The 22,254-nt window shown below is 36.1% G+C and overlaps 1 protein-coding gene across 18 annotated transcripts in view; it reads right to left on the bottom strand.

The window, feature by feature from the left end:
• Positions 1-22,254, bottom strand: part of PPFIA2 (PTPRF interacting protein alpha 2) — a 475,760-nt gene that overhangs the window by 145,873 nt on the left and 307,633 nt on the right. The window lies entirely within an intron of this gene.

Raw genomic sequence — 22,254 nt, 5'->3', positions numbered from 1 at the left:
CAACAATATTTCTAAAATTTAAGCTAGCATTTCGAATAATATTTATAATATTTATAGGAACGTGAAATTAAGAAAATATTTTTTAGTTGGAAAATGTATCTATCTAGCTTGAGATGTTTTTAAATCAGTGGCATGATCCATGTGTTATTAATTCAGAAATTACTTTTTAATTTAACTTATGAAATGTAGTAAAATTTGTATTAGTCTGAATTTTTAAAGTATGAAAGAAAGATAAATCAGAAAATTGACGACTAAAAACTAATTATGAGCACATTCATCTTCCCTAAGAGACAGCACATCTGCAATTTTAAAACAAGCAAATAAAGAAGCTAGACTTAAACAATTTGTACTACTATCATGAGCATTTAAAATTAAATTGGTCTCATTGTCATTATTTTAACGGCCATTATTTTAGTACTTCTAGTCCAAATATAGTTAATTTACAGAAAAAAAATTCTCAGAAGGCAATTAATTCTTGCAAAATTTTAGCTCAGATTTATACACATGATACTTTGAACTAAGAAACAGATTCTCAGATAGTTGTAGTTTAAGTGATCTTAATAATATACAGAGTGGAAAATCACATTCTAGCATTTAAAAAATATATTTGCTATTTATACATATTATTTTGAAAATATTTTACATTATATTAATACCATAAATTATTTGTTTCTTGGCAAGTTTTATTATAGTATCAACTCAGATATTGAGTCAGTATTGGTTCTAGGGGAAATCAATGTCCACAGTATTTAGCACATATTAAGCATATAAGTTTAATATGATTCAATATTTATTGAATTTTATATTTATATTGAATATTTATATTAAATAAATATTGAATCATTAAAATTATATGTTGAAATTATGAGACCAACATGTCACACAGACAAAGAATTATCAAGTAAACAAAAGACATCGAGAGATTGGGTATGTGTCCTGCTGCCATTGCTGCCCACATGTCAATGATATATTCATGAGAAAAAGTGATTTTGCATATGACCTCCAGCAATTCAACACATAACTTATCATTTCTTAAGGGCATATCACCACATAATGAAGAACAACTCTGTAAAAGCCCTTCTCTCCTGTAGTACTGCAATCACCAAATAATTGGTTCCCTTACTCTCATCCTTGCCCATCTACAATTTATCATCCACAAAGCAGCTAGATTCATCTTTTAAACTTAAGTTATATTGTGTCACTCTTCAGCTTTCCAAAGAACCTCTCTGTTTTCCCAACTTGTTTAGCATAATTTTAAACTTCTTAACAAGGTCTGTAACACCCTACATGATCCCTTCTGCCACAATGGCCTCCTTTCTGTCCCTCAAACAGACCTGGCACTTTCTCACCCAGAACTGAGGAACTTGCTGATCTTCTTGCCTGAAGGATTTTTCCCCAGCTCAGACTACAGCTGACACAATCTCAGCTTTCAAAAGGCAGCTGAAAAACCTACTTCTCAGAGAAAGTGTACCTAGCCATTATACTTTTTACAATATATCTGTTTATTTTGGTGTGTATCTTACTCATTAAAAACTAATATTTTACTCCTTTATTTATTTACTCACTTTGCTTGTTTATTTAGCTAGCAGAAGTCCTAATGATATCTCATGGGAAAATAATTTTCAAAGGAATACATTATTGAAAACAACATTTTCATATGAAGCAGCACATCACATTAGTATGTGCAGGGATTTAATATAAATGTTAAATTAAATAATAAATGGATATAGAAAAACAAAGAATGTAAACCTAATTCATTCAGAAAAAACAAAAGATAAAGATTTACTGTGCTTGAGAATCATCAGACATTCCTCTCATGTTAGTTAGTGTAGAAATGAATTACATCAAAGGAAAAACAAGAATGAAACAGTCCCTGGATATATCATTTTCATATTACATTCTTAACATCTTTCTCTTGCATAAAGCAATAATATTATAATCAATACATAATAAAACTTTATTATGAATTTTTAAATTAAAGTATTGTATGCTGACATTTCACTAAGATAACATCCATGACTTAAATATGTTAAGACAACAGTAACAATAAATTTTAAAATTCGATGCTTTTTCTTTCATTATTGAATTAGAAGTGAAGAGAGACCTTTTTAAAAAATATTTAAACATCAAACTTAACTCTCAGTTTACAGAATAACTTCAATTTGTTTAGTAGTTCAGACAAATATCAAATACACCATGGTGCCTAAAATAAAGCAGGCCATCTATAAAGATTTACTGAATGACTCAGTGAAATGATAAATTAATGACCTTAATTAGAAAAGTCAAAACACCAAATTCACATGGAAAACCTTATGCAAATATGGTTGTGCCACCATATTAAAAAATTACAAACTTCCAGTTTTTCATAAAATATATACATGACAATTAATTCCAAGACAAACTTTTCAACCACTAACATGCAAACTCTACTTTTTCTAAAAAATCAATCCTGCACATTAGATTTTTGAAACTGGAGAATTGATGCAGGATCCTCTACATTCTCTATCATTCTAATATGATTATATTCTGTTCTATTTTTGCTCACTAACAAATTATCCTGGGTAGTTATGAAAGCAAAGCTTCAGCATCTGATTTTATTGTAGGTGTTAATAAGCTTGATTCTTCTTCCTTTCACACTGGGGAAAGTGAGAGGTTCTCTCCTGCGAATACAACTTTGGGGGTTGGGTCTGCTCTTCTGTGTGTTCAAAAGCACAGTGAAGGTCACCTAGAAATCTGTAGCTGAAGGTAGCACAGGCCTCTTTAGGAAATTCTCCCAGCTGGCTTGACAAAGGAATGCAGTAAGTGGCTTCAGAAGTGGTTTACAAATATAGCAAGCAGAATGAAAGTGGCTGATAGCCTTAAAACATTCTCTGGGCTCTACTGACAGAAAACGCTGTTAAAGGGAGGGCTCAAGTGACTTGTCTAGAATAGTTAAGTAGGACTGGATCCCTCACTGTTAAACAGCATGACCTATTACAAATAGGATGGCGTGGTGGTTAGGACAAATCACTTCTGGGGAGTCTCTGTTGCTTACTCAGTTGTGACATAAATGCAACAATGCACTGGAAACCCACTATGTGCCAAGAACTGTGTTGAACTATTTTAACCTGCAAATTAGGTCTTATGATCCACATTTAACAAGTGATTAAACTGAGATAAAGAGAATTTAATGAGAACTAAGGAATCAAACAAAAGTCCTTATCTTTATACCTTGTACTATGTCACATTGTCTCACATGGCTTTGCATTTGGGCTCTATTAAGTCAGGGGAAGTTAATGGTGGGTGAGGATGGGAAGGAAGCATTTCCTTTCCAAGCACTGCTACCCTCCCACCTTGGAATCCTTTGTACTTCATTGAAGTACAGATTCACATATAGGCAGAATTTTGCATGCATTTCCACACATACCAATCCACTGAGGCCCATGGAACACTGGTCAAGAGAAACTTTCTACAGTCATTTTAACTGATCAACCATGATTTGTCAAGTGTTTGTCGACATTTGTTTTAAAATGTCCAGAATTCATTCATATTCCTTTTGGTGACAACATCTTACATTTTCACTGGGGAATTTTCCTTCCCCACTCTAATCTTAGAGAGACTGTCAATCAGGGGGCCAGACTCATGGCCAATGGGTGGGCACATGATCTAAGCCAGGGCAGTTAGAACATTCCTTGAGAGAAATTTCTGGCAGAGATATGGGGGAAGAGTCTCCTTTCTACTATGGAACGTAAGCTGGTGGGATATGATCAGAGTTCTGTTTGCCATCAGTTCCTCCTCATAGAGAAGCAGGTAGAAAAGCTGGAGCCCTGACGAATTACTTCTGCTGCTGATTTTAGCCATAAATCAACTCTATCCCTGGCATTTCAGTAAAATAAGCCCAAAATTTCCCCTCTGTGCTCAAACTTGTTTGGATTCGTTTTCTGTCATTTGCAACTAAAAGTGTCTTTGCACTTATTTGGGAGGTGGAAATGTGCCCTTCTGGCCAACCCGAGCCAGGTACTTCCCAGACACCCCTCCTGATCCTGGAGGTCCATATGTTACAGAGATTTGGGGTGTGTTTATTTAAAAAAAGACACATACAACCCATGGAGGTGGGGTGGAATTTGGGGATCAACCGTTAACAAGTTCACATCTGATATTACTCAGCCATAAAAGAAGAATGAAATAATGCCATTTGCAGCAACATGGATGGACCTAGAGATTGTCATACTGAGTGAAGTTAGTCAGACAGAGAAAGAGAAATATCGTATGATATCGCTTATCTGAGGACTCTAAAAAGAAACGATGCAAATGAATGTATTTACAAAACAGAAACAGACTCACAGATTTAGAGACCGAACTTATGGTTGCCGGGCGTGGGGGGGTGAAGGGTGGAAGGGATAGTTAGGGAGTCTGGGATGGATATGTACACACTACTATATTTAAAAAGGATAACCAAAAGAACCTACTGTATAGCACAGGGACCTCTGCTGAATGTTATGTGGCAGTCTGGATGGGAGGGGAGTCTGGGGGAGAATGGATACATGTATATATATATGGCTGAGTAGCTTGGCTGTGCGCCTGAAACTATCAGAACATTGCTTATCGGCTATACTCCAATACAAAGTAAAAAGTTAATTTTTTTTTTTTAAATCTGGGGCAAAAAAAAGAGTTCTTTAGAAAAAAAGAATACATGAGGGTGTACCAGTACTCATTCAGGCTAGTCAAGGTGACAAGGAGGAGGAAAAAAAAAAAAGGAATGACAGGTGACTCAAAAAGCTAACGTACCTCAGCTAAAACTCTGGCATCTGTGTGATTCTTGCTCTCTGGCTTATTGCTTTGCCTGGACCCTTCTTCGTGTTTCTGATAGCTCATTAAGCTTCTGACAGCCTGACTCACTGCTTCTAGGCACTCCCAAACCCATTATATTCCCAAGGCAGCCTTCCAAGTTTTTTTCTTTAAACCTTTGCCTCTGTCAGGTTGTTTTTGGCTCTTATCAATCTCTGACAAGCTCTGAGCTCACACAGTGGACTACTGGTGGTCTTGGTGGCCAGTCTTCTAGTCAGGAAAATTCCCCAGCCGCCATCCCTTTTTCTACCAGACTATTTCAGGGTTCCTAGTATGTCTTGTAACAGACTCTCTTCTATCCTCTTTCTTTGAAAAACAGTTTTCCTTGATGACCTGGAGAGATTCATTCATTTCACATACATTCATTGATATTTCACTGATGATATATCAGGTATTAGGAAAATTAATAGGGGGAAAAGGCAAAGTTCTTTAATTCATTCTTGTTGGGTGAGACAAACTACAAACAAAAATAAGTGGAATACATTTTTAAATGGCGATAATTGCAAAGGGAAAATTAAAGCAAGGGAGGGATGCTATGAGGTGCAGTTTAATTAGGAATTAGGTGATTTCTGAGTATAGACCTGAAGATGAGAGGCAGGAAGCAATGTGGCTATCTGGGAGAAAAACTTTCCAGGCAGAGAGTTCAGAAAATGAAATTCATTATTGAAAACAAAAGTTTGAGATTCATAAAAATGTTTTAGTGAGTTCTTCATATGCTGTAAGATGTCCTCTTCAAAAGACAGCTAAAACATCACTGAAAGTTGACATCTTGGAAACTTCAGGTGTCAGGAAATGCACAGAAACATGTGATTCTTAAGAGAAATGTGATTTGGGAGAAAATAATAGAGTCTATTTCATATCTCTATATTCTCACATTTATCAAGTGTTTAAAATGTATTTTTTTTCATATTTTGTTGCTCCTTGTTTATTCCTAAACTTCCAAGTTTATCTGTGGGGTCATATCCCTTCAGCCTGAAGAACTTCCTTTGACTTTCTTTTACAGCAGGCCCACAGATGATAAATTCTCTTAGCCTTCATTGAGAATGTCTTTATTTTACTTTCATTCCTGAAGGATATTTTTTGCCAGATGTAGAGTTGTTGACAGTTCTTTTCTTGAAGCACTTTATTTTTTTATTATTATTGTTATTTATTTATTTATTTTGGCTGTGTCACGTGGCATGCGGGATCTTAGCTCCCTGACCAGGGATCGAACCCATGCCCTCTGCTGTGGAAGCACAGAGTCCTAACCGCTGGACTGCCAGGGAAGTCCTTTGCAGCACTTTATTTTTTTAAATTAATTAATTAATTAATTTTATTTTTGGCTGCATTGGGTCTTTGTTGCTGAGCGCAGGCTTTCTCTAGTTGTGGCGAGTGGGGGCTACTCTTCATTGTGGTGTGCGGGCTTCTCATTTGGGTGGCTTCTCTTGTCGTGGAGCACGGGCTCTAGGCACGTGGGCTCAGTAGTTGTGGCTTGCAGGCTCTAGAGCACAGGTTCAATAGTTGTGGTGCACGGGCTTAGTTGCTCCACGGCATGTGGGATCTTCCCGGACCAGGGCTCGAACCCGTGTCCCCTGCGTTGGCAGGCGGATTCTTAACTACTGTGCCACCAGAGAAGTCCCTAAAATGTATTAATCTATTTATTCAACAAATATTCATTGATCATTGTTCTAAATATGAGACACCACTGGGGAAAAAAGCCCTTCTCTCAAAAAGCTTACATTCTAGTAAATGAAGGAAACAAAGAAAGAAGCAGTAAGGCAACAACAACAAAATAACAATCATTTAATGAGCTCTTACAATGTGCCAAAAACTGTGCTCAGCACATTATATAAATTTTTCTTCTTTACATCATTTCATCTATACTATCTTTTCTTCCAAGTTTAAGATTTCTTGAGAGCGGACCCTGAGACAAATAATTTCACACAGTAGTTTATTTGGGAAGGTGATTCCGAGAAGCATAGCATTCTTAAATATTCTTAAAAGGCCTAGGATGAGTCCTGGCCCTTCTAGGTGTTACTGGTTGTATGATTTTATACAAGTTTCTTAACCTCAAGTTCATGTTCCTATGCTATAAAATGAGGGATAATAATACCTATGTTTTAGTGTGTTTGGACTGTAAAATACTTAATTGTATATGATGTACTGTAAGCATTTATAATGTAACAATGATCACCTTTATCTTCTTATTCATACTTCATGTTCTAGCTTATTGAAGGACTTGCAGTTACACACACCCAAAATGCCATCTTGGCTGTGAGTGTTTATATTCATTTGGAATGCTCACGCACAGAGCTCCTAAAACCCTTGTAAATTCCTGACAACAGCACTCAGGGCATCTTTTTTTCTAATGGGGGATTCTGGGTGGGCTCCTGGATGGGGGCTCATCGCCAGAAGGACCAAGCTGTGATTTCAAGCTTGGAATTTTTAGCTCCATCCACCATTCTCCAGAGAGCAAACAGGGGCTGGAAATGAACTTAATGACTGATATGCCTATGTAATGAAGCCTTCATAAAACTCCCAAAAGTACAGGGGTTGGGGAGCTTCCAGGTTGGTGAACATATCCACATACTGGGAGAGTGATGTATCCCAACTCCACAGGGACAGAAGGTCCTGAACTCGAGAAACTCCTAGACCTCACTCTATGTATCTTTTCATCTGGTTGTTCATCTGTATCCTTTATCATACCCTTTAATAAACTGGTAAACGTAGGTTAGGTAAATGTTTTCCTGAGTTCTATGAGCTGCTCTAGCAAATTAATCAAACCCAAGGAGGGGTTAGTGGGAGTCTCTGATTTATACCCATTCAGTCAGAAGCACAGATGACAAATTGGACTTGCAATTGGCATCTGAAGTAGGGTGGGAGTGGGACTGAGCCCTTAACCTGTAGGATCTGGTGCTACCTCCAGGTAGATAGTGTCAGAATTGACAGAACAGGACACTCTGTTGGTGTTGCAGTGAATTGTTTGGTAGGGGAAAAACTCCCGTACAACTGGTGTTGGAAGTGCTGCAAGTGTAGCAGCAGTGTGAGCGGAAAGGAGAATCACAGAAGGTAGGACAGAGTTTTTCCTTACACAGCCTTCCTCCTCCTAAACTCTTCTCAGTTATCTTTCAGGTCTTAGCTTATATGTCATGCACTGTGGGATGGGTGGCATCCCAGCGATTTAAGTTACATACTTCCTTAGCATTCTCCAATAACTCATATCATACAAATTATCACTCGTTAGTACAATTGGCTGTTAGTTTTCTGACTGCCTATTTTGACGCTGAGTGCCTTGAGACCAGAAACTATATCTGATTGATTATTTATTCCCAGTTCTTAGTAAACTCTCTGACAAGTAGAAAGCACTCTAGAAATATTTATGGAGTATTGAATGACAGCAGACGGTATGAATGGAAAAGTCCTATAGGGAGCTGGAAAAATTGGATGGAAAAATACTTGAGAATGTATACATGGAGAAGCAAATTAGTTATCCACATAAAAGACCATATGAACTTGAAGTCTTTCCTAAAGTTCATATTACATGATTCAAGGTTAAAAAGGAGCCCTGGGCATGGAAGAGCTCACTGGGGAAATACAGAAAGAAAAGAACAAGAAATATTGACATAGCCTTGTAGGATATTCACAACTCTCAGTGTGAGGAGGTGATGTAGAAGGCACAGACAACTGTAAAGGAGGATAGGGATAGGACCACGGAAGGGCAGCTTAAAGAAAGTCTACAAGAGATACTCTATAAATATAAAGTAATAGGCAATTTCATTGTGTCTTAAAATATTAAAAAAAATTTTTACAAGTGTATTGTAGCCTAGATAATATGATTGAGGTGCACTGAAGTACACACTGTGTTTATATGCTTTAGACTTAGGACAGATTGACATTAGATGGAAAGTGGAATTCCAAGGGTATCCAGAAACTTGTTTCTGCCAACAAAATTCTTAAAGTGGAAACAGAAAAGCAATGTAAATTAATTTAACTTTCACTTTTTTTCCTCTTCCTCATCTTTTTGAAAATGTCAATGTACGAGATATTTCCCTGAAGTTGGATAAGGAAGGAAGACAAATAAGGAATAGGAGTTTAGAAATTAAATGTATAATTAAGAACTGCTAGCAATAATAATAGTTGCTCTATGTTGAACATCAATTATATGCCACATATACGCAAAGCAATTTACATACATTATTTCATTTAATCTTCCCAGTAACCTTATAAACTGGGTATTATTATTTTTATTTTATAAGTAAGGGAACTAACATAAAGGGCATAAATAATATACTTGAGGTCATACAGAAAAAGATACGACAAAGGTTTCCAACCCAGGTATGATACCTTCAAAATGGATGGTTTTTAAGCATTATGCTATAATGCCTTTTGAAAATTAATGAAATGATTCACTGCATACACAATCCAATCCAATATTTATCAGGACTACAGTTCTGTGGTCTGATAGCAGAAGAATTTATCTGCCCTGATTTGGCAAAACAATTTAGACACATAAGATGTCTTCAATTATTTTTAGGAATAGAAATCATGCTGTTTACATTATTTATCATTTTTATTTATAATTCTTTTGTGGCACAGCCATTCCAGTTTACCTTGAAAATTTCCCAGCTACTTTTTAAAATAAATCATGTCTACCATACTCATGCCAATTCTCAGATCTTCATTCTGATGTTTTTAAATTCATAGTTGCCTTTACGTATTTAACAACAACTTCCAGACAGTGCCCACATCTAATTAACAAAGATTCTTTTCATCTATTTTTACCCCAAACTCAATTAACAATTCCAAGAGTGAGACTTACAGAATTCTCACTACACCAACACATAGTTTGCTTCTACACAGATAATTTATTCTAATTTAGCTGAATTCCAGGCTTAGATTACACTGAGGTTGCAACATGATAAAAACAAAGACAAAGCAACTAGTAGAACAGAAAGGATTTACAATTTACACTTAAGCAACTCAACTCTCCAGACACAATAGTTTGGATTTGTGTTGTTATATATTAATTGGGAAACCAAAAAGATTGAGACACTTATTCAAACAGAACTAAGGATACTAAGACAATAGCAATTTCACTTTCCAGCTCTGGCTTTTGGACGTAAGATTTATGAGCATCACTGAAGCATATTAAAGCCAGTGAAAAGCAACTTCATGTATTCCAATGCAGTTTGATCAGCTCATGTGTAACATTAACTTTCATTGTTTTTCAGTGAGAATGGATAGACTGAAAATTTGTGAAACGTAACTGATCCAATGAACAATCAAATTGTCTTGACATGGGAATCAGAGGTTTGTATTGTGAGGATTAACCTCTTGTCAAGTTTGAAAAATAGTTATTTAATTAATGATTTAAAGAATGAATCCATTTATCCAAATGAATGACCAGGTAGCTTGGAGGTGGGAAGTATAGTTTAATTTGGTGGTTGCTTAGAATTTTTACCACTATACTATTCAGTCAATAAATAATTACTGAATTAATTAGAACATACTGCATACTTTTATTTTTAACCTACTCCACTCTGGCTGACCAGCCTTTCCAATTCCCATTAGATGAACTGACTGGATATTAAAATTTAAAAGCACATCACCAGTAAGTTTCTGGTGACACTTTGATGAAAAAGATAGTACACAAACAGTACATGCAATTTGGCTATTTCCAAATTTTACATCTGCTTATATCTAAAAACATAAAGATACCTTGTATGACTACGGAATCTAAGCTTATTTAGTTTTTAATGATGAAAAAATTCTTTTAAGATAATATTAAAGATTTTTAAGACCATTCTTAAAACAGTAACTGTCATGCAAAACTGTTATTTTTAGTTTTAAGTTTAAGACAATGGTTGAAAGAACAATAACATTTCAAATGTTTCCTTAGATTTGTTTTTACAGTGAATGATTAAGATTTCTATTTCCAACGTTAACTATAACATTCAACAATAGCTGTATTTTAGTATAGTTATTGATATGTAATTCTGATCTAAATTACAACTCTCTATCAAACTATCTCTATCCTTTTCATCTAATTGGTATTTCAGTCATTACATTTTTCTGATACTTGGTTACTCTTTATTTTTATTTATTTCCACTATTCAAATAATTCTTTAATATTTAAAACGATAATAAAATCAAATGCTGGCATCATTAGGAGCATATAAATGCATTAGAAGCATATAAACAAAACAACTTAAATTGGACAGTATTAGTGGACTTTGTTAAGGCACAGTACTGCTATTGTAGTAGAGTAGCAGCTAAGAATGACATTAGATGAAAGAATAGTAATAAAAATGGCCAAGGAGGCTGTTAGTGTGGTAAAGTACAGGAATTAATCCAGAGAACAAAAGCAAAAGAGAAGTCTTAAAGAGTTTTCCCAAAGTGTCAATAATAGAAAAACACATACTGAACAAATTTTATTTTTCACTGCAAGAAAGCAAGCCTCAGTTGAAAATATAAACAAGCAAATAAATAAATGAGGAGGGGTGGAAAATATTCATTGATGTAAACAAATGACACTGAGAAGTGCAACACCACATGTAAACAACTGCAATAATTCAGTGTTGAGTGCTGAGAATGGTGGCAGCAATTTAGTTGAAAGTTTTGAATGTCATGGAAAAAGTATATTGCAATCTCCATCACCCTGGAAGATGCCATTGCTAATAACTTCCCTCCCTAAAGAAGACAGCAGAATCCTACTTAAAAAATAGTTTAATTAAAAAAGGAGGCCATTAGATTGCGGTGGCTCTAATGCCAAAGCGACCTACAGAAGCAAACCAAAATCTAAGCCTGTGACGCCTCAAGATTACACAACCAAACACTTAGGATAACCGATCACAAACAGCCAGTTAGGATTTAAGCTACAGCCAATCAAATAATTTCTCTTCTTTGCTCCCGCACTATTTCTGAGGGTTTCCCCATGCCCCTATGGTGGAGCACTCCTGACCACTTCTGGTTTGGCATTGCTTGATTTGATTTTTTTTCCAATAAACTCTTACAAATTTTTAATATGCCTCAGTTTATCTTTTAACACTTGTCTCAGAATGAGAAAAGCAAATAGAACTTACTATAGGTATTGATTATGATAAAGTACTTCTTGACATGGAACAAAGGCTTACTTCTTCGTTTTCCCCATAGTCACTACCACTAGGTCCCTTACTCTCTAAAGTCAGAAGTATCAAAATATGCTAATTTGGTTTGGGCTTCAGCTAAAGGCAGAGGGACAACTGACTACATATATCCCTTCTCCTCCAAATAAACAAAAAAGAAAAGCAAAATGAGGAGACCGAGTTATGCTGAGAAGAGGGTCACAGCAAACTAAATAGTCCATTGAGAACTTACGTTTATAGAGTAGCAGGTACGCTCTGTGACTAAGAGTCTGTCTTCAAAAGTCTCAATATTTACTCTTTTATGAATTATGCTGACATGAATAAAAGTTTCTTCTTTAGTTATTTCATGTATACAAGGTAGTATTAAATTCATCAAGCAAATACTGATTATTAAATTAATAAAGGTAGGTCTAGATAATATTAATCACATCTCTGTCATCTGTTTATTCAACTGCAGTCCATCTGCTGTCAGGAAATTTGGGATGTTTTAGAATGAACCTTCTGTTTTAGTAATCCAAAGGTGCTATATTTCCATCAACATATATTTGAATCCTTTAAAACATCACATTAAAATTCATCTCTGTGATCTGAGTACTAACCAGGCTTGGACCCTGCTTAGCTGCAGAGATCAGAAAAGATATCCGGTGCATTCTGGGGGTTGGGGGCAGGGGAGAATGGGGAGTTGTTGCTCAATGGATATAAAGTTTCAGTTATGCAAGATGAATCAGTTCTAGAGATCTGCTGTACAACATAGTGCCTATAGTTAACAATATGGTATTGTGCACTTTAACATATGTTAGGAGGTGTTGAAATAACTTTCTAGGTCCGAGATGGACCCACATCAGCAAACCAGACCTTAGGTAACTTAGGTAACTCTGTCCTTGTAAATGCTCTTCATGACCAGAAAAGCAGCATATCCAGTCAGTCAACTCCAAACACCAAGCCAACTCTGGGTCTTCCCACCCGTAACAAGGTGAACAGTGTGGGCCCAGACAATCAGATATTTTCTATTTTTCTCTTCCTTGTTCTTTATTCTCTATCTTATAAAAGCTTCTTGCCCTCCATCCCATTTTGTAGTTTTCTGAGAAGAGACTGTCCACTTCACAACGTGTTAAATAAAGCTGGTTTGTATCACCTAAATTGTTTTCTTTCAATATATATATATATCTTTTTTTTGTGGTACGTGGGCCTCTCACTGTTGTGGCCTCTCCCGTTGTGGAGCACAGGCTCCGGACGTGCAGGCTCAGCGGCCATGGCTCACGGGCCCAGCCACTCCGCAGCATGTGGGATCTTCCCGGACCGGGGCACGAACCCGTGTCCCCTGCATCGGCAGGCGGACTCTCAACCACTGCGCCACCAGGGAAGCCCTCAATAATTTTTTTTTTTTTTTTTGCGGTACTCGGGCCTCTCACTGTTGTGGCCTCTCCCGTTGCGGGGCAACAGGCTCCGGACACGCAGGCTCAGCGGCCATAGCTCACGGGCGCAGCTGCTCCGCGGCATGTGGGATCTTCCCGGACCGGGGCACGAACCCGTGTCCCCTGCATCGGCAGGCAGACTCTCAACCACTGCGCCACCAGGGAAGCCCCCTCAATAATTTTTTAATGGAGGATAGATCTAATCTAAGTGTTCTTATGACAAAAACAAAAACAAAAGCAAAACAAAACCAACAAAAGAACACAAGGACCTTTTTTGGAGGTGATATATGTGTTTATTACTTTGACTGTGGTGATGGCATCATGAATGTATGCATATGTCCAAACTCATCAAAATGTATACTTGTACAAAATGTACATTTTTTGTATATTAATTATACCTCAATAATGCTTAAAAAATCAAAATGGCCAACAAGCCTATGAAAAAAATAAAATAAATCTCTTTGGAGATGGACTATACTATTCTTTCAGCACCATGAAATTTGACCTCCTCAGCCAGGCAGGGCTAATACTGTAAGTACATAGTTGAGGTTTGTTGTTGTTGTTTTCCTCCAATCAGGGCAGAAGTGACAAAATTATAGGCTGTGTCCTGAAACAATTCCTTTTATCTCTGTTATGCTAAGGAAAAGAGTCTTAAGGGAAAGAAAAGCATTTCAAAGTGCTTGAAAGTACTTGAGAAATTGTAGAAGGCAGAAACAATATCCATTAGTCATCCTTGCTTATAAAAAAGCAAGCCAGGGCAATAAAAAGGCTTTATCCATTTAGTTCCTTCCTTAGAAATCACAAAAGCAGCATACTAAACCCATTATTCTGAACAATTCTTTTTAAAGTAATCCATTTGCTTGGGTTCTAAAGGTAGTAATCTTGCGTTATATTCGTTTGCACACATTTCAATTTTATTTTTATGTGATTTTTAAATGTGTACATATTATAAAATGCCAGAATGGGAAGGGTCCACAGCTTATGTGGTCTTTATACCTTATTTTTATGGGTGAAGAAAATGAAGTTTACAGAGAATGAATGGTAAGCCTCTTCCCATCCCCAGTAAATTGTCACCTGGTCAGTCCCACGGTGGACACACACTCCACCTCTCCAGATCTCAGTTCAATCATCTTATTAAAAAGGAGTCAAACAGTATCATGGCTAAAAAGATCAACGTCAACATCAATAACAATAATATTTACTGAAAGATACTTCGTGCCAAGCACTTTTAAGCACTCTACATGTGTCACCGACAAATTGATACTTGCCATTGACACTTGCCATCTACCTCTACGAAGATTAAATTATGAACCACTGCAGCTGCTGACCTTCAACACCCTGTGAAAGGAGTTCAGGGTGGAGATCAAGAATGAGGCACTCTGTGCTCTGGGAAAAACTGGCAGAACAGGTCTTCAGATCGTTAGATATTTTCAGGAGAAGATTTTATGAGCCCAATTCTTGTACCTCCTCATATTTAGAAAAGCACTAAAATCCTTCATGGTGATATCTACTCCTCGTGACTAGCAGTAACCTTCATGAAACTAGCAGAAAACTTCTGTAAAAAATATGTACTTGATTGCAGGTACTCCCCCTTCACCAAAATCACATATATATTGACCTTCCCGCCTACCTCTTCGGAGCAGTTTCTTAGAGCTATCGAAATGCCATCTCCTGGGCTATAGTCCTCATTTTGCCTCAACTAAAACCTAACTCACAACTCTCACATTGTGCATTTTTTTCAGTCGACAGTGTATTAACTCATTTAACCCTTACAACAACCTGATGAGGTAAATTCTATTAGAGTTGAGGTAATTGACGCAAAGAGGTTATAAGGAAATTGCCTGTAGTCACAGAGCTAGCGAAGAGCAGAACCATTTAGGGGGAAAGTAAATACCCAGGTGCGGTGGTTACAGCTCCTGTTTGGAGTATGCTTACTCCTTTCCTTTCTTGTCATCAGCCAGGGCAGAATATATTCACAGCACCCAATTGAATAGTCTAGATAGAATGATGGTTTTGTACTTGCCACTTTCTCTCCACTTGCCCACACTAACTTTTAACTGCTTCTTACTATCCACTTCTCATAGAACATTTCATATTTTTGTCTCTTTCTTTCTATTGTGATACATATCTCACTGTGTTGTAATCTGCAGTTTACGGATTCTATGTCCTATATTTATGTTATATTTAGATCAAGATACTTATTAGCAGTTCAACATCATCGTGATGCTTCCTTAAAATGCAGATTTCATTAAAATGGAATCTGCATTTTAATATTCTTCCAGGTGACCATTATACACCCTTCAGTTTGAGGACCAACGCATGTGAAGTCTTCAAGTACAGAGAAGTTTTTCTTGCTATTGCTGTATCGCAGGTAGAGGCAGCAGCCCCGTGAAAGGCCGCTGAAGGCTGTGACAGAGTAAGCCTCTAGGACATGACCTAAGTGATCATGTAGTGCAGAGGTGGCCAACTACATCCTCCAGGCTGCCTATTTTTGTCAGGCCCACAAGATAAAAAAGGTTTTCACATTTTGAATGGTTGAAAAAAATCAGAAGAGGATAATACTTTGTGATACATAAAAGTTAAAAGAAATTCAATTTCCATTGCTCATAAATAGGTTTTTACTGGAACAGGGCCAAGCTCGTTTATTTACATAATTGTCTGATTGCTTTTGCTCTATAATGGTAGAGTAGTTGTGGTAAAGAGCTTCTAGCCCACAGAGCCTAAAGTATTTACTAGCTGGCCCTTTAAAGAAGTCTGCTGATCCCTGGTATAGTGGCCCACGTCCATCTTTTTCTTTATAAACTGTTCAAATGGACTCAGTGAAAGTCAGAATTATAACTCTACTTCCTGATTTTTAGACTTATTCTCTATATTCACTTTCATACATTACTTCCAATTTCACTTAAATAAGTAGAAACATAGAATAAATTATCCCTGAAATGCAATTACCTGATGAAGTGGATACGTTTTTTTCACATGCTCTTTGCTAAACTCATGTCTAAATAAGAATGTTTTAGATGGCATTGGTTAATATTACAAAAGTAAGAACTGAGAGAACACAGAAAAAACCTAAAAATAAGTGTGGATTATATTTGCAGTGCTTTCTATCCATAGCTCTGTGTAATTTGTTTTATAGAATTTTTCTCTACCTAAAATTAATTTTAAATCAAAAATTTCTAACATAAGCTCTTTGAGGGCAGGGAGTTACTTCTTACTTGGTTACTGGTATATCCTCAAGACCCAAAAAGTAGTTGGTACATGTCCAGTAGATTTTACAGAGTACTGATTAAGATCATGAACTATGACGTAGAATTCTGGTTCTACCACTTTCTGACAGTACGAACTTAAGTTATTTACCTTCTCTGTGCCTTTTTCCTTTTCCATAAAATGATACTATTTGTAAAAGTCACATAGCTTGTAAATGGCAGACTGAGTCGAACCTATGTTTGTCTGCTTCAAAGCCCACGATTTTTCTCTACTATAGTTCTCAACTATAGGCTCAAATCAGAATCATACTATGTAATTTTTTTAAGTGCAGATGGCCAGGACTCATGCTAACAATGGATCAGAATTTCTGGATACATTTGTATTTTTCAGATGCTCTACAGGTAAGGCAGGTGTACAGCCAGGATGGAGAACTAGTACACTAGGGTGGACAACCTTTCTATTTCTCCTCTTTATGAGAGGCTTCTGTGTATCGGAAAGAATAATTTTTTTAAAAGGATATCAGTAGATTTCTCTTTTTCTAATATTGAAATATTAACTTATTTTCCTTCCCTGTCCTTTTGTTCTTGATACAACAGAAACATCAGTGAGAGTGTAAATCCATCCAATTCCTTGGGTAGAAAATAGCTATACGTCTGCGAATCAGTGGGAAATAATCAATACCTTGTGAAGAGTTTTTAAAAGTAGGGATCTGAAGAAATGGATAGACTCAACAAAAGAGCAGTTGCTCAATTATTTACTAGCTGTGTATTTCAGGTGAGTTACTTCAAGCTTTAGAACCATGTTTTCTGCATCTTTAAAATAGTGACAGTACATTCTGCCTATAAGGTGATGAGACGTTAGCAGGATCTCAATAAACTCTCTCTGTTAATAACAGCAAATATCTCATAATGTGGGGATCCATAAACCTGAAGGTGAAGAGAGGTAAATGACTGAAACTTCCTGGAAGCCTGTGAAAACACAGCACTTAAGTGCTTGACCCGGCCCAGTGCCTCAAAACAGTAGGTGCCCCCCAAATATTTCTGACACTATAACTGTATTGCAATTTTCTCTTAAGAAAACTATATTTTTCTTTCTCCCACTCCCTTCCACACGTCTCTCCCTCTCTCTCTTTCTCGCTCTCTCTCTCCCTTTCTCACTTTCTCTCTTGTTAATTGATCTTTTAAAACTTCCTCAACACATATTCTGATTCCACCTATAGGTTTTCTTCCTCCTTATCTCCCAATTACAGTGTTTTCTGAGTGGAAAATAACATATTGGCTTTATCAGCATGTTATTAAATAAGGAGATATTATTAACACTAAGTGTTCATTAAAAAATCTTCAGTTAGGATAGCCAGTTAAGATGATCTCTAGCTGTGTAGTAAAGAATTTGGCTTTGCCTGAAGAGAGGTCAGGCCTTTGCCTTCAGCTTTTGGAGGTAATCTGCATCATACCTGATATGAATGTTTTCGTTTAGGGTGAGGTCTAATTACGGTGGATCTTAGGATGGGCCTGGTCACATTTAATAGTCTTAAATTGGGACCGGTAATGTCAGAAAGACCAACCATATGATTTAGGAGTCTTTGCGTCTCCATCTAGAGGCTGAGATCAACCACATGGACAATCAAACAATCAATTATGCTTATGTAATGAATAAAATAAAACTCAATAAAAACTCTGGACAGTCAAAGCTTGAGTGAACTTCCCAGGTTGGAGAATTATCTCACATCAATTCAAGGAAGGTAATGCATCCTGTGGACAATGGAAATTTAGCATTTGGAACCCTCCCAGACTCTGCCCTGTGTGTTTCTTTCCTTGGCTAATCTTGATCTGTATCATTGCCCTGTAATAAGCCATAACTGTAAATGCAGTTATGCAGTTTAATGCAGTTATAGCTTTCAGTGAGTTCTGTCTTTCTAGTGAATTATCAAAACTAAGAATGGATCTGGGAGCCCCATGAACTTGCAGTTGGTATCAGAAGTGAGGCCAGTCTTGCGAATGACTGTGCCCCGGAGCTTCGCAGTTTGGCTAAATGCTGGTAATGGTGTTATGGATTGAATGTTTATGTCCCCCTCTGCCAAATTCATATCTTAAATCATAACCCCCAATGTGATAGTTGTAGGAGGTGGGGTCTCTGGGAGATGACTAGGTCATGAGGGTGGAGTCCATATTTAATGGGTTTTAGTGCCCTTATAAAAGAGATCCCAGAGGTCTCTCTCATTCATTCTGCCATGTGAGGACACAGTAAGAAGGCACCATCGATGAACCAGGAAGTAAGTTCTTATCAGACACCAAATTTGCCAGTTCCTTGATCTTTGACTACCCAGCCTCCAGAACCGTGACAAATAAATGTTGGTTGTTTAAGTCACCCAGTCTATAATAGTTTGTTTTAGCAGCCCCAAAGACTAAGACAAATAAATAGTATATGGTAAATACAAGCTGATCAAATTTATGATGTTTTCTGCTATCAACTTTTTAAAAAGTAAAATCATGAGCAGTCAAGTTACTAATCACACACACACTCACATACACAAAACAAGATTAAAGCAATTTGTGCATTCTTTTTGTCCATACATTTCCTTTTAGCATCCCCAAAGCTCACCTATTTGGAACTTCCAAATTTCTCAACATTTCAGATCCATTGTTCTTCCCTGCCAAAATGAAATGGGAACAGAGAAGTGCTACCGAAATACTCTGATATTGTTTAGTAGAACTTGAGGTCTCACATTTTCTACACTGAAAGTATAGGGACTAATACAATGCTATCACGCTGTTTATTTCAGGACTTCAGGCAGCATCACCCTGAAGTGTACACCAAGGGAAAACATTTAGATGCAAAGTTTAAAATCCAGTAATTGAATTTATCCAAATAACTGCAAATAGCATCTAGATGTTTTAATGTATCTTTTCTGTAGAGTTAAATGTTTAATTTCAACCCAATATATGGCAGTTGAAATGCAGGTTAATTTAACTAATTGATTTAATGCGTGTCATTAATTAATCCCTATTTTATCTTTCTGTCAATATAGTGAAGCTATGATCCTTGAAGTAATCCACAGAAATACAACAAATATAAAGATGTCATGATGAATCTAAATAACTGGTAAAAGTTAAACTGTTGATTTGGAAACACAGTTTCCACATATAAAGAAAGTCTGCTATTAAGAGAAAGGCCAGGCAGCCTTGTGCCTACTGTTAAACACTCAAATTTGGAGTCTGATATCCTGGACTTGGATTGCTACTGACTAGTGATAACATGCAAAACAATTCACCTAGTTCTTTGAAGCCTCAGTTTCAAAATGCTAGTAATAATTACAATTCTCTCAGATGTTCATTGTGATGATTAACTGAAAAGTGTGTGTGTGTGTGTTGGGGGATATGTACAGTGCTTAGCCAGGCACACAATAGTCTCCCTCAAATTTGTAGATGCTATTATTTTTACAAGCTGCATAAAGGAGTGAATTGCAAAGTCATTTATAAAGTGCATGTGCTACAGAATCATCCTGTGAATAATAAGGTTTTTGTTCCTTTAATAAAAGGAGATTTTGTTCTGAGTATAAAATAAAGTACTGTTATTTTATCAGCATGTTCGAATTGTCAACAGAAGAGAGTTTTCATCTACTTAACTAATAACTACCTGATATTCACCTTTTGAACGTAATAATAGCAATACAACTTTAGTACTTCAAGTTTACACAGTGTTTCCTTGTATATTATTTTATCTAAACATCATGACTTCTTTGAAAGATAGGCTAGTCCAAAATTTATTTATATTCCATTTCACAGATGAAAAAGCTGAGGTGCAGAGAGGTTAAATAAATTGCCAGGGATTATAGAATCAGTAGGTGATAGATATAGGAGTCAACTCAAACTGAAATCTTTTGACTTGAATTTATTATTCTTTTTTATTTTTACTTTGTACCTTGTATCTCACTAAATTTCAGTACTCTACTTACATTTTTAAAAAGATAAGTAATCTCTCAAATATTTAGCTTTAAAATTAATAAGACTACTCTAATAAACACATGTGTAGAATAATTGTGATGCTTATGATCAAAGTATTAATATCAAGCATGATCTTGCTATTAATAAAAAGAGCAAAAACAGTTCATGATCTCCATGTGCAAAGATAAAACAACCAAGTCTGCCATCACAAGAAAAACAAACCTTATACTTTCGTTAAAGAAAAGATTCTAACCAAAACAGGAGAGTTTGAAAAGACTTACAAACAGACTTCAAAAGTCTCATAAACAACAGGAGACAATTTTAAACTATATTTTAAACAACTGCTTCATAGAGGTCTTGGAAATAGTAAAAACAGTGGAAGTAGCAAACAGCAATTTCTTTAGCTCTCTTTTCACTGTTGGGTTTTAACATACATTGTCATAAGATGTCTTGATTTCTTTCAATTTGGGAAAGATTCTTTGTACTGGAATAGTACAATTATCAACAGCAAAGAAGACATTTTTCTATTGATGATAATAATTTGGGTAATTTACAGTTTCTACACTTATTTTTATAATGCAGTATAGTAAAGAAACATCTAGAGGTATAATGAGGAACCTTAGGCCTTTGTAAATAACTATGGGTTTGACAATGTTGAAACTTCGAGTTTATCAATATAAAGCAAAAAAGGACATCATTCAACTATGATTAAACTCTTCCATTAAACAAAATCAATTAAGAACTATACAATTTTCTAACCCCAGATGATACAACTCCAACAGGAAGAGTAGGTTCCCAATAAGTGGCTTTATTGGAGACTCGTAACATTTTGGAGACTCCTAACTCATAACTTTATTGGAGACTCGTAACATTTGGCTTTATTGGAGACTGGTAAAGAATTTTTCATTGTCTTCAAGGGATGTAAGTTTGGAGCTGCAAGGATGCCCTTACCTTCTGCAAACACTGTTGTCATTTAAAAAAATACTATTTTTTGTTAAATTGAGCCATGGTGACTTGCTTCAATGTTAATAAAGCACAAAACTTATATTTGACTTTCTGTTAGAATGTTAATTCACAGTTGGTCATGGAATTTACTAATAATGAAAACAGTTTCATACAGTTACTAATGATGAAACTAAATTAATCAGCTGAATTAGGATGTGTGGTATACATAAACATGCAGGAAATTAGAAAGCTGTTGTAAGATTAATCATTTTTTAAAGGCAGTGAGAGACATAAAGTATTAAATCTGCTTTTATCTCATAGAACAGGAAAGAAACAGAATTAAGAGAACCAAAAAAATGAGTAACTGGCAAAGGGTCTATCAAGATAAATAATTATCAATTTTAGGGTTCTGAAATAATTTAACTTAATTTTTTCAGTGGTGTCTTTTTCTACATCTGGAATTTTCCACTGACAGATATGGCAGTTTTAATTTGAAGAAAAAAATTACTTGGTCATTTCATTAATTCTGCAAATAAGTGATTCTATAAATTTAGGTGAGTATTGCTATCAGCTCCCCCAAGGCAAATTTTTCTAATAATTACTGCTCAACAACTTTTCCACTTTCCGTATGTTTTTCTGGATCATCTTTATCAAATATCTTTCTAACTATTTAAATATAGAGCTGCTAATGGATTTCAGAAGCTTCCTGATTTTTACCCCTGTCAAGTTTAGGGAAACATTTTACCTCTGGACCAAAGTCATCTGAGACAACATTAGTTTCATATTTGTATCTCTTCCTTTCAAATTATGATG

The sequence above is a fragment of the Globicephala melas genome, chromosome 10 (assembly GCF_963455315.2).
Source record: "Globicephala melas chromosome 10, mGloMel1.2, whole genome shotgun sequence".
NCBI lineage: Eukaryota > Metazoa > Chordata > Mammalia > Artiodactyla > Delphinidae > Globicephala > Globicephala melas.
The sequence above is the reverse complement of the archived record's forward strand: the minus strand, read 5'-3'. Positions and strand labels throughout refer to the sequence as shown.